Source organism: Primulina huaijiensis, chromosome 3, assembly GCF_012295235.1.
Source record: "Primulina huaijiensis isolate GDHJ02 chromosome 3, ASM1229523v2, whole genome shotgun sequence".
In the NCBI taxonomy this organism is placed as follows: domain Eukaryota; kingdom Viridiplantae; phylum Streptophyta; class Magnoliopsida; order Lamiales; family Gesneriaceae; genus Primulina; species Primulina huaijiensis.
The window spans coordinates 30,011,014-30,025,639 of NC_133308.1; the positions used below are offsets into that span (position 1 = coordinate 30,011,014).

Here is a 14,626-nt window from a genome sequence, read left to right on the forward strand (position 1 = left end):
GGGCTCTCATGCAAGCTTCCGAGAGACTTTCTACCCGGGCCACCTCGATATGAGCACCACACTCAAGTACGACAGTAGGGTAGGGTGTAGGCGGCCGTCCTATCTTTGATACTAGGTGGTTGACAAAATCAGACTGGCGGGATGTGACTAATATGATATTTGACATGTCAGGATATATGGTACAATCAGCCGCCCTACTATAATTAGTAGATAGCACGAAGACCGAGGTCATCATTACTTCTCCTATTATAAATACCAGGTGCTCTCTTTGCATTGAGGATTCATTCATTTTTATTGTCTACACTTCTACACCAATATCACAACCATCACTTGGTTACATTGGCCTTTTTTGAGTCATTCACTGACTTAAGCATCGGAGTGGCCACGCCGGACACCCCTCCGTCGCCCATTCACGAGTTCATCTCCTTGTCTGCAGGTCACATGGAAAGCCATATCTCACACTGCTCTTATTCCCTTCATTATCTTGATAGCAGATCCGGTGGAACACCCGACCCGGCTCATCCATTTCACCCGGATCGCATCATTTGCGCCGTCTGTGGGAAATTGAGCTTAAGACGTAGATATGGTTTCCATTCAAAAATAAGTCCGACCAGCTCGGCACTCAGATCTTATATGTGGATTTTATATGGGCTCAAAGCTCAGCGGCTATCCAGGATTGGCGTGGAAGAGTATTTGCTATGCACTCAGTAGCATACAACTATATTAGTCACCTAATTTAGCTCAACCAGAGAAGTTTCACTCTACCGAAAATGAATTCGGATTCATTATTTCCAGGTTAGTGATTTAGTTTTTAATAAAACTAATACAACAGGAGAAGCAAAAATCTTTTAAAGTCCGGGAGACATGAGGCCCCGGCACATTATCTTAAGTCCGGGAGATACGAGGCCCTGACACATTATCTTATGTCCAGGGCTCCGCACCTCGACCACTCCAAGACCCAGGGCTCCGTACCCTGGTTGCTCATTAAGTCCAGGGACCTGTACCCTGGCCCGGAGACCCGTACCCCGGTCGTCTAATAAGTCCAGGGCTCCGTACCCTGGCTCGGGGCTCCGCACCTCGACCACTCCAAGACCCAGGGATTCGTACCCTGGTTGCTCATTAAGTCTAGGGACCCGTACCCTGGCCCGGAGATCCGTACTCCGGTCATCTATTAAGTCCAGGTCTCCGTACCCTGGCTCAGGGCTCCGCACCGCGACCACTCCAAGACCCAGGGCTCCGTACCCTGGTTGCTCATTAAGTCCAGGGACCTGTATCCTGGCCCGGGGACCCGTATCCCGGTCATCTATTAAGTCCAGGGCTCCGTACCCTGGCTCGGGGCTCCGCACCTCGACCACTCCAAGACCTAGAGCTCCGTACCCTGGTTGCTCATTAAATCCAGGGACCCGTACCCTGGCCCGGGGATCCGTACCCCGGTCATCTATTAAGTCCAGGGCTCCGTACCCTGGCTCGGGGCTCCGCACCTCGACCACTCCAAGACCCAGGGCTCCGTACACTGGTTGTTCATTAAGTCTAGGGACCCGTACCCTGGCCCGGAGATCCGTACTCCGCTTATCTATTAAGTCCAGGGCTCCGTACCCTGGCTCGGGGCTCTGCACCTCGACCACTCCAAGACCCAGGGCTCCGTACCCTGGTTGCTCATTAATTCCAGGAACCCGTACCCTGGTCATCTATTAAGTCCAGGGCTCCGTACCCTGGCTCGAACCTCCGCACCTCGACCATTCCAAGACCCAGGGCTCCGTACCCTGGTTGCTCATTAAGTCCAGGGACCGGTACCCGGTCATCTATTAAGTCCAAGGATCCGTACCCTGGCTCGGGGCTACGCACCTCGACCACTCAAGACCCAAGGCTCCGTACCCTGGTTTCTCATTAAGTCCAGGGACCCGTACCCTGGCCCGGGGATCCGTACTCCGGTCATTTATTAAGTCCAGAGCTCCGTACCCTAGTTGCTCATTAAGTCCCAGGGACACCCTGTCCCGGGGATCCGTACCTCGGTCATCTGCTAAGTCCAGGGATCTGTACCCTGGCTCGGGGCTCCGCACCTCGACCATTCATTAAGTCCGGGAGACTTGAGGCTCCGGCACCTCATCTCATCTCTGGGAGATATGAAGCCTCCGATGCTTTTATAATATGGAACTAATTATCTTTCTATCATAGTATTTTTCCTGACCGGGCACACAAGACTAATCGGGACAGCGAGTATGACTCTAGCTCGACTATTTAAGGAGGGAGTGATGATACCCCCAGGATAGCCCGGGTCATGGGTTGTGCCCGGGTCAGGTGTATGGATTGTGCCCGGGTCACGGACGACCCAGGACACTGGATGGATAGCTCAAGTTGGGGAGAATCTACGAGAAGGGTCACCAGAAGCCGAGCAGTTGAATGCATGGGACGTCTTCTCCCCAGGCTATTGTGCGCCCGGGCTCTCATGCAAGCTTCCGAGAGACTTTCTACCCGGGCCACCTCGATATGAGCACCACACTCAAGTACGACAGTAGGGTAGGGTGTAAGCGGCCGTCCTATCTATGATACTAGGTGGTTGACAAAATCAGACTGGCGGGATGTGACTAATATGATATTTGACATGTCAGGATATAGGGTACAATCAGCCACCCTACTATAATTAGTAGGTAGCACGAAGACCGAGATCATCATTACTTCTCCTATTATATATACCAGGTGCTCTCTTTGCATTGAGGATTCATTCATTTTTATTGTCTACACTTCTACACCAATATCACAACCATCACTTGGTTACATTGGTATTTTTTGAGTCATTCACTGACTTAAGCATCGGAGTGGCCACGTCGGACACCCCTCCGGCGCCCATTCACGAGTTCATCTCCTTGTCTGCAGGTCACAGGGAAAGCCATATCTCACACTGCTCTTATTCCCTTCATTATCTTGATAGCAGATCCTGTGGAGCACCCGACCCGGCTCATCCATCTCACCCGGATCGCATCACCACATATAAATCAGGAAAGAAATATGTGATTGAAAAACTACCAACGCTCCATACTGGATTGCATTCTACACATATACGTCCCATTGAATCAAACATGATAGTTGATAATTCTTCAATATTAACCAATTGTCATGATCGATTAGGACATCCTGGTTCAACAATGATGCGAAGAATTATAGAAAATACACATGGTCATCCGTTGAAAGACCAGAAGATCTTTCAGAATAATAAATTTCAATGTAAAGCATGTTCTATTGGAAAACTTATTATAAGACCATCACCAGCCAAAATCCAAACTGAATCACCAATGTTTCTTGAACGTATTCAGGGTGATATTTGTGGACCAATTCATCTACCATGTGGACCATACAGATACTTTATGGTATTGATTGATTCCTCCAGCAGATGGTCACATGTATGTTTATTGTCAACTCGAAATGTTGCATTTGCAAGATTACTTGCTCAAATAATAAAATTGAGGAATCAATTTCCCGATTATACAATCAAGAAAATTAGACTTGATAATGCTAGTGAATTTACTTCCCAGACTTTCAATGATTATTGTATGTCTTTGAGAATCATTGTTGAGCATCCTGTTGCTCATGTACATACACAGAATGGATTGGCTGAATCATTGATTAAATGTCTGCAAATGATTGCTAGACCAATGATTATGAAAACAAAGCTCCCTATTTCTATATGGGGACATGCAATTTTACATGCCGCTGCATTAATTCGCATCAGACCAAGTGCATATCATAAATACTCCCCATTGCAGTTTGCATTTGGTAAAAAACCAGACATTTATCATCTGAGAATTTTTGGATGTATGGTGTATGTTCCTATTGCACCACCGCAACGAAAGAACATGGGTCCTCGAAGAAAGATTGGAATTTATATCGGTTATGATAGTCCATCAATCATTCGATTTCTTGAACCTCAGACAGGCGACGTGTTCACAGCAAGTTTTGCTGATTGTCATTTTAATGAGGACATCTTCCCAATGTTAGGGGGAGACAAGAAACATACCGAAAAAGAAATTACATGGTATGTATCATCATTGTTACATTTGGATCCAAGAACACAACAATGTGATAAAGATGTACAGCAAATTGTGCACTTGCAAAGAATAGCAAATCAAATACCAGATGCATTTACAGATACAAAAGGGATAACTAAATCATATATACATGCTGTAAATGTTCCTGCTCGAATTGAAATTCCAAATAAACAAATTGAACAAAGTCATGATGTCGTAAAACGCCTGAAGCGTGGAAGGCCAGTCGGTTCCAAGGATAAAAATCCTCGAAAAAGAAAATTCATAGAGAAACACAATGATCACAAAATAGAGAATGTTGTTCCTGAAGAAACACATGATGATGAAAATATTCTGTCAGAACCACAAACTGACGAGAATCATGAAATCTGTATTAATTATATTAATACTGGAAAAATATGAAACCGAAAAGATAGAGAAGAAATTGATGATATATTTTCTTATAATGTGGCAATCGACATCATAAATGATAATAAAGATCATGAACCAAAATCTTTTGGTGAATGTAAAAATCGACAGGATTTGATAAAATAGAAAGATGCCATCCAGGTTGAATTGGATTCGCTAAATAAACGTAATGTTTTTGGACCTACAGTCCTTACACCTGAAGGTGTAAAACCTGTTGGATACAAATGGGTTTTTATTCGAAAGCGAAATGAGAAAAATGAAATAGTAAGATATAAAGCTCGACTTGTTGCACAAGGTTTTTCTCAAAGGCCTGGAATTGATTATGAAGAAACGTATTCTCCCGTGACGGATGCAATTACGTTTCGGTATTTGATTAGCTTGACAATATCTGAAAATTTAGAAATGCGTCTTATGGATGTTGTTACAGCATTACTTATATGGATCACTTGATAGTAATATATATATGAAAATCTCTGAAGGATTTAAGATGCCTGAAGCACAAAGTTCAAAACCCAGAGAATGTCATTCTGAGAAATTACAAAGATCATTATATGGGTTAAAGCAATCTGGCCGAATGTGGTATAATCGACTAAGTGATCATTTGATGAAAAAGGGATATGTAAATAATTCAATATGCCCTTGTGTTTTCATTAAGAAAACAACATCCGGATGCGTAATTATTGCTGTATATGTTGATGATTTAAACATCATTGGAACGAATAATGAAATTCATGAAGATGTGTCATACTTGAAGGAAGAATTTGAAATGAAGGATCTTGGAAAAACCAAGTATTGTCTGGATTTACAAATTGAACAAAAAGAATGTGGAATATTTGTTCACCAGAAAAATTATACAGAAAAGATCCTTAAACGTTTTAATATGGATAAATCAAATCCTTTAAGTACTCCAATGGTTGTTAGATCATTAAACATAAAAAAAGATCCATTTCGTCCATGTGAAGATGATGAAGATATTCTTGATCCAAAAGTACCATATTTAAGTGCTATCGGTGCCCTTATGTATCTTACAAATTGTACAAGGCCTGATATATCTTTTGCCGTAAATTTATTGGCAAGATTTAGCACATATCCAACAAAGAGACACTGGAACGGAATTAAACATATATTCCGTTATCTACGAGGAACGACAGACTTGAGACTTTTGTATTCAAAAGATGCTAATCCAAGTATAATTGGTTATGCCGATGCTGGATACTTATCTGATCCACACAAGGCACGTTCTCAAACTGGATATGTATTTACTCGTGGAGGCACTGCAATTTCTTGGCGTTCACAGAAACAAACACTTGTAACAACTTCATCAAATCATGCCGAGATTATTGCACTACATGAAGCAAGCCGTGAATGTGTGTGGTTAAAATCAATGACTCAACATATCCAAATCTCATGCGGATTATCATTCGACGAGAAGCCTGTGATACTATATGAAGATAATGCTGCATGTGTTGCTCAAATGAAAGAAGGATACATAAAAAGCGACAGAACTAAACATATTCCTCCTAAGTTCTTCGCATTCACCAAGGAGCTTGAGAAGAATAAATGTATTGATGTTCGTCACATTCAATCAAGTGAAAACTCATCAGATCTCTTCACAAAGGCACTTCCTACGACAATATTCAGAAAGCACATATATAATATTGGGATGCGCAATCTACGAAATTTGTGAAGAATTGTTCGTGTCAACATGAGGGGGAGTTTACGTGACTGCACTCTTTTTCCCTTACTATGGTTTTTATCCCAATGGGTTTTTCCTAGTAAGGTTTTTAACGAGGCAGTATAAAAACACGTAATGAAGACAATCATTATGATCATCATCACAAGGGGGAGTGTTGAAAAATAATATTTAAAATGTGTGTATTGAATATTTGAATGTTGAATATTTGAATGTTGAAAATTAGGTAAAATTAGGTATTGAATATTGAAATTTGTGTGTGATGATGAAGGTAATGATGTAATTTATTTTTGGATTATTTGTAAAAATTTTCTATAAATAGATCTCTCATTTGTGAAGAAAATCACAATTGAGTTGAGAGAAAAATATTATAAAGTGTGTAGTGTGATAATTTTGCGAGTTTGAGATTTTTACTTTTTACCGTAAATTTTTACTTTTTCACAACACATTCAACATTTTGAGATATTCATTCTCAACAATGAATTCTCATGTTAAACATGACTAACGAGTGATAATTTTCACAAAAAAATCCATGTTTGCGCGTTTGCATGGCATAAATCAGTAAGATCAAGCAGATTTGGCCACTCGGTTAAGATACATTTGATGCTACTTCAAAAGATTCATTCATTATAATTCTTAAATGCAATGAATATTTGAATCTATCGTATAATATGTGAAAAATATTGTTTTCCAATTTGTTAACACTGAATATAATCATAGGCTTAACATTCCACGTTCGATGGATTTGGTTCGAAGTCTTTAAATGGGCCAATTAAATTTCACAATGTCATAAAGTTAATTTTTTTTTAAAAAAATAATTTTTGTTTGATCAATCAAGTGTTTAAATGCGTGGTGAATATAGGTATTATCAAGGCCCATCTTATGTTTGGTTTGTAAAATCCATTCATCTCCTCTGCATGTCATTATCCAATGCTTTATATTTACGGAGTTTTTGCAAAACGTTGTGTTTTTAAATCACGTTTTAGAAATTATAGATTATAAAAAATTGAGTAAAAAATCAAAATGGGTAGTGTTTAAAAATAAAAATAAAAAGATAAAATTTTTAAAGTAGAATGTTTGATAAATAAATCTTTTCAAAAAAAAAATGTTTGATAAATAAATGATTTCCATACTATATTTTTAATAAAATAACATACCTATCATTATTAGACAACATACGTCTCTTTTCACTTATTTAAAGTTGATTTTGAAATGAGTTCAATTCTAATAACAGAGGGGAAGAAAAAAGAAGTTGGATGCTGACTTTTTTCTTTTTATTGTGTTTGTGGGTGAAAAATGAACTACAGAAAACTCTCGAATCTCGATCAGTTGTTATCTTTGAATTACATTACTTGTACAATCAAATAGATAATAAAATTGAATTACTCGGAAGGCTATGATTCATCTTTAAATATGCTAATTAAAGCTTTCCTGTCATTTTAATTTCAATTAATGTTTGAAAGTTGACAAATACACGTTTGTAATTTAGTAATCGATCTGTTGTTTTTAAATTGCATATTTTCTCAATATATAATTTACACCCAATCAGTGGAATCAAATCTCGAACGATCTTTCCCATTATAATATTTGATAAGCAATTCAACTTCGATCATTATATTTACAAAAGTTTTAAATATCACCACAAGTCAGTATATCGAAACAGTTGCCATAAACTTCATTTTCCCATAAAATAAAAAATAAAATAAAAATCGACTATTCTTCTTTCTTGTTATTTTTTGTCGATAAACAATATTTTTATTGTTCAAATCATATTTATTTGACCATTCACCACTGGAATTACAGCTCAGGTGAAGTACAGAAGCCTCATGCAGTCTGCATACCATATCCTGCAAGAGGCCATGTAAGTCCAATGCTAAAAGTAGCCAAACTCCTTCACAACAAAGGCTTTCATATCACCTTTGTCAACACCGAGTTCAACCACCTGAGGCTCCTCGATCCGGTCACGAGGGATTTGGATTTGAGTCAATTCCTGACGGTCTTACACCGTCGGATGCCGATGCCACCCAAGATATTCCTTCTCTTTGTGAATCTACCACAACTACTTGTATAGGTCTGTTCAGAGACCTTCTTGCTAAGTTGAATGACACTACAGGTTTGTCGAATGTCCCATCAGTGTCATGTATAGTTTCCGATGGCGTGATGAGTTTTACCCACGGGCGGAGCCGCCCGGGTAGCTTGCTTTTTTCCAATATTTTTATACATAAAATTTTGTCATATTTTCTTGTAGCCCGAGGACTCCATTTATCAATATTAACTCAATCATAATTTAGAAAATTCTAACTCGGATAGAAATGAAAACCTGACTGATCTGCCACTCGTTTTACCGTCCAAGCTGCTGAAGAACTTGGCATTCCTGATGTTCTTTTATGGGTAATATCCAATTCAGTACCTATTAGGTTTGAATTTAGAACCCAATACATGGAGAGAGAAAATATTTTGAAAAATGCCATTTATACCCTTATCTTTTATTGTAATTAAATTGATCCCCGCGCTATCCGAAAATGGTATCAGAGCTTATAAAAAGCCCCGAGCCTCTATCGTGTGATCTGACACGAAGCACGACTCTCCGTAGGGGATAACCTAGGCTCTTCTACAGAGTTTGAGGTTAGCAAGCTGATAGGTACCTTTTGTTGTGTCACCTTACCAAAGATCACATGATCGCCCATCTCCTTATCCGAAAGCCGGAGCTCTGGGTTAGGCACGGAGACAAAATGGTATTTCAGGACAACTTCTGAACCCAAAAATGAAAGATTCTAGAAGGTTTGGAGAGACAATGCTCCAGTTAAGAGCAGATAAAGAACTCCAACCAGAAGAGATAGAATGCCTTAAGATAGCGCTACATAGAAATGAAGTAGAGTTTGAATCTAAGGTATCACTGGAAGATGTCAAGAAGCGGATCAAAGAAAATTATAATGACGATCCCTTGGCATGGTGGGACAGAAATCAACTCAAAGCTTGCCTTAAAATCAAGGAAGGCAAAGAGTATGAATTTGTCCGTTGCAAGCCTATCCCAATGAATATCATTGAACAAAGGGATATGCAGATTATAATCAAGGAACATTTGGACCTTGGATTAATCAAAGCAGGAATGTCACCATATAGTAGTCTAGGTTTTCTGGTAAGAAATCATGGTGAGATAAAAAGAGGTAAACCCAGATTAGTTATTAATTATCAAGAAATTAATAAAATTCTGGAGTTTGATGGGTATTTTATACCTAGTAGAGAACATCTAATAAGTTGCATACGCAATGCTAAGATATTCTCTAAGTTCGATTGCAAGTCCGGATTTTATCAGATTCGGATGCAAGAAGAAAGCAAGAAATTCACAGCTTTCTCTACACCTCAGGGACATTATATTTGGGAGGTATTACCAATGGGATTGGCTAATTCACCCCAGATATTTCAAAGAAAGATGGATAATCTTTTTAAAGATTATTTTAAATTTATGTTTGTTTATATTGATGATGTTTTAATAGCGTCTAAAGATATAAATGAACATTGTAAGCATTTGGAGATTTTCTCTAATGTTTGTAAAAAAGAAGGACTGGTATTATCTGAGAAGAAAGCAGTCATTGCAACAAGGAAGATTGAATTCCTCGGAATTGAAATCGATGAATCAGGAATTATTCTGCAAGAACACATAGTGGAAAAAGTGCAGAATTTTCCAGAAAGACTCAACGACAAGAAGCAACTTCAAAGTTTTTTAGGAGTTGTTAATTTTGCTGGGATGTTTATTAAAAACCTAGCAAAACACAGGAAAGTGTTTAGTCCATTATTGAAAAAAGATGCTAGATTTATATGGACGGATGAACACACAAAAGGACTATGCCAATTAAAGAAGATCTGTAAGAATCTTCCAAAAATGGCTATTCCTCAAGATGAGGATAATCTGGTATTGTATACCGATGCCAGTGATCATTGGTGGGCAGCAGTTCTTACTAAGCTCACACCAGATGGAGAACAACCATGCAGATATTGTAGCGGTTTATTCTCAGATGCAGAAGCCATAAGATGGCATATCAACGAGAAGGAATTTTATGCAGTAAAAAGAGCTTTTGAAAAATGGCCATTATTTTTACTTGCAAAGAAATTCACTTTGAAAGTTGATAACACACAGGTGAAAGCTTTCTTAAGGAATAGAATTGAATCTAAACCTGAGAAGGCCAGATTATTAAGATGGCAGGCATTATGTCAAAATTATATTTTTGATATTATGATAATTAAATCTCATGAAAACATTCTTGCAGATTTTTTAACAAGAGATGGACAGCATTGACATTGATGCTATTATCAAGATGCAGAGGCATTTGAGGGAACACCTTGAAATGCTTCAAACCGAGTTCAACAAGTTGGCCGTAAACGCAGAAGTTGCGGGAAGGCTACAACAAGCCGATAAGAGAATTGTCTCTGATCGAATTACAGGATGTTTACAGGCATATACTCAGTTATGGTCTGTAATGCAAAGGCCTATCCTCCAAGGCATTGAGAAACCATTGGTTTCCCAAATGGAGAGTTTTCGAGTACAGGACTCTATACCTGTAGCGGGGGATTCAAATACCCCTTGCACAAGTGTTAAGTCGGGATCATCTATAGATGAGTCGGCTAAAACAAAAATTGAGACTCCTGATCCTTATTTTGAGTCTTCAAGTCAACCCTCCACCTCGGGGATCGAAGAGGGAGAGATCAACCTTAGGCCTCGTACTGACAAAGGCAAAACTAAGGTTGGTACTAATGAAAATGCAATTTCTCCATTCCAGGTTTACCAACAGAATTGGGAGAAATTAAACACAAGAATTGGCATCAACCCAGCCATGGTTCGAGTTGATGTTGCAGGAAAATATCCTAGGGTATGGATGAAACAAAATTCATATCCAAAGGAGGTCAAAGCCTGGTATGAATTTGGGGCTCTTGCCTCAGTTTATACTACTTCGCCCAGCTTCCCGGAGATATCAGCATTACCAAAATGGATTCAGGAAGCTGTTCATGAGACTTGGGCAAATAATGATCATTTGTCCAGAGGAGATGTTTTGGAGCTATACTTTTTCAGTGCAGCACCAGAACCAGCAGGAAAAGGCTCACACGAAGCCTTTCATTTTATCAAGCTAAGGAGGCCAGACATGATTTCTCAAAAATTTATAAAGGATCCTCCTACAAATGAAACCCCCTTAGTCTCTTCATTTAATGAAGATGATATGTCTACCAGGAGAGCATGGGGTATCTGGGTCTGTCTCACAGAAATGGACAAAGTCAAGTTTCCATTTAAGTTTTACCAAAATTCTTTAAATGGATCATTCCTGTTAAACACTATGACAGGAAAAACTACAAACTTTGCAGAAGATCTATTCGAAAAGAAAAGAAATCTTCTGTGGAACAGCAAGATGCCGGCAAGTAAAGAGACTCGCCGAAAGTTCTGTAATATGGCACACATAGGAAGATGGTCAGAAAACATCTGTCTTGAATGCCAGAATCAGAAAGAACCGGAATTTGGTAAAGGTTTCAAACCGAGATCTGATCGGAAACATTTTACCGAAGCAAGGACAAGTGGGGAAGGACCACATTCACATTTTCCTCGAGGACACAAAAAGCCGAAAATTCCTCGACAAAATTAAAAGAAAGATGTGACTAAACCCACTAACAAAAAGAGGACCACCATGTGAGTGGAGAAAACAGGACCACCAATAATCGGTGGAAAATGACATAAAAACCACTAATAATGAGTGGTACAAGACGAAAGAACATTGGATACTTTATTTAAAAAAGGAATCCAATAAAGAGAACAAGAAAACTAGTCCCAAAATTTTATCTATAAAAAGGGACAAATAAGACCAGTTAAACACACCAGAAGTAAAACTTGAAGATGTATCGGGTATATCTGAAAGTTTTAAAAAGAAGAATCAAGTATAAGAGGAGTGAGGCTACAGCTCTCAGAAAAATTATAAAGATGTATAAAGAAAAGGAAGACGAGATTTCAGCTGATATCCTCCAAGCACATCTCGACTGGTACCTGGGAGAGATAAAAGATGACGAAAAGTTAATGTCTAGATTAATAATCTAGAAAATAACATTTCAAGAAAAGTAGGACCACTCAACCACTCAAGGGTCCATATGCAAGCAGTAAAGGCTTATCAAGATTTGAAGTCCGTGTTTCACATCCGAAGAAGCCTGCTATAAATAAGGTAGAAAGAAGGAAGTGAAGATCATCGAACATTTTCCTCATTTCTTTCAAAACTAATTGTAATATTTTCTCTTTCTAGTTTATGTGTTTTCAAGTTTCGGCTACTATAAGTAGCTAAGCAAGTTCCTCTTCCTCTACAGGAGGTTTCAATGTAATAAAAGATGTTTGTGTTTGAATAAAGAGATCTTAGCTCTTAGCCCCTCTCATGTATTATTTTCAAAATTTTATCTTGTACTATACACCTTAAGGTAGGAAACGAATTAAGGTTGTGCTAAGTGCTGCTGAAGGAATCTGCGTCTGTGACCATCGGTTGCGATCGTGTGGTTGGACTGTGAGGAGCAGTTCGTAAAATACGGTGGATATAACCCGGTGGCATTCTGGTCAAAGAGGTAAAAGATTTAATTTATCTTACGGAAGCATGATGGGCCTTTAATTTAAAAAGAAAAATCAATGAAATTAAAATTAAAGTTGAGGGGTATTTTGGGAAATTGGGTATTAAAACCAAACTTAAAACAAAATGGATACTGAATCCTAAGTTACCCTTCTTTTATGGACCCCTAGTGCCTGTGGGTTCTATGCTTACACTCAGTACGTTAAGCTCATTGAGAAGGGATATACGCCACTTAAAGGTGATTTTTATACTTCTATAATTTGGACTTATATAAATAAATAATGCTTTTTTAAATAAAAAAAACAGTTAGATGCTCAAGAATTAAAAGACGTTAAATTAAAGGATATTCTAGAATTTAATGGAGAAACAGTGGACATGTGCTTTTTAGTCATCTAACTCAGAACTTAAACGCTATATTCATCTCTAGCAATCACGTAAGACGTCTCAAGACGTCTCGTTTTTCTAGTAATTAACGTCCAACTTCACGATAAAACTTAATGTAAAATAACTAGCGCGGGTACTAAACTCGGCCCACAGTCTTAACGCTTGATAACAGCATGATTATTTTGGTTGATTAATGCAGATGAGAGCTACTTGACCAATGGGTATTTGGACACAATCATAGATGAGATTTCAAGCATGGAAGGGATTCGTTTGAGAGGATCTTCCAAGTTTCTTAAGAACCACAAGCCCTGATGATTACATGATCAAATTTATTCTGTCTGAATTAAACAGAGAGAGCTTCTGCTATTGTGGTGAACACGTTTGAGGAACTCGAAGGAGATGTTTTAAAAGAACATTCGTTAATTCTACCGCCAGTTTATGCTATCGGGCCTTTGCAACTTGTGGAAGAACAATACGAGAACAAGGGCTTAGAGCTTCTTGGATCAAATCTATGGAAAGAGGAGCCGGAGTGTCTCGAATGGTTCGACTCCAAAGAGCCGAATTCTGTTGTTTATGTCAATTTCGGAAGCATAACTGTGATGACTCCCGATCAACTCATTGAGTTTGCTTGGGGGATTGCTAACAGTAACCAAATATTTTTATGGATTATAAGGCCTGATCTTGTTTCGGGGAAGAAGGCCATTCTCCCACCTGAATTTCTTGAAGCGACAAAACAAAGAACTTTTATGGCGAATTGGTGCCCTCAAGAAAAAGTTCTGAATCACCCTTCTGTTGGAGGGACGTTCTTGACTCACAGTGGATGGAATTCGACCCTAGAAAGCATATGCAGCGGGGTGCCCATGATCCGTTGGCCGTTTTTTACGGAGCAACAGACCAACTGTTGGTATTGCTGCACTCGTTGGGGTATTGGCATGGAGATTGACAATAATGTGAAGAGGGACGAAGTGAGAAGTCTGGTTGCAGAGTTGATGAGCGGAGACAAAGGGAAAGAGATGAAGAGAAGGGCTATGGAGTGGAAGAAATTGGCTAAAGAATCTGCTAAAAGTTCTCGCCAGAATCTCGACAAGGTTATCGATGAAGTGCCTTCTATCTCACAAACATTAGAAAATTTGTTCCTTTTGGCTTATAACTTCTTGAACTTGTGTAATTTCTTTTATGTTCACATCAGAAAATAAAGTACGAGTAATTAAGGTGTATTTTGGCGATTGAATTTTGTGGTTTATTGTCAATATATGGTATATAGAAGTCGGTAACGGTCCTAACGGAGATAGTTAAGTAAAATAATATTGGTCAAATATTTTTTTAAAAAACGACTTTCTCGTGTACATTTGGAGAATATTATTTTGAAAAAAATGAAGTTTGACCTAAATTATTTTCTTAAATATCCCGTAATTACATCAGGGAGAATATATATCATCCCAAATATTAAAACTACGATTAGCAAGTACATGCATGGTTAATTATCTCGAAATTTTTAAATGAAGATACACACA

At 38.7% G+C, this 14,626-nt stretch overlaps 1 pseudogene; it reads left to right on the forward strand.

Moving 5' to 3' along the window:
* Window positions 1–6,986: 6,986 nt before the first annotated feature.
* On the forward strand, window positions 6,987–14,304 carry LOC140972684 (7-deoxyloganetin glucosyltransferase-like; annotated as a pseudogene).
* The last annotated feature ends 322 nt before the right edge of the window (window positions 14,305–14,626 follow it).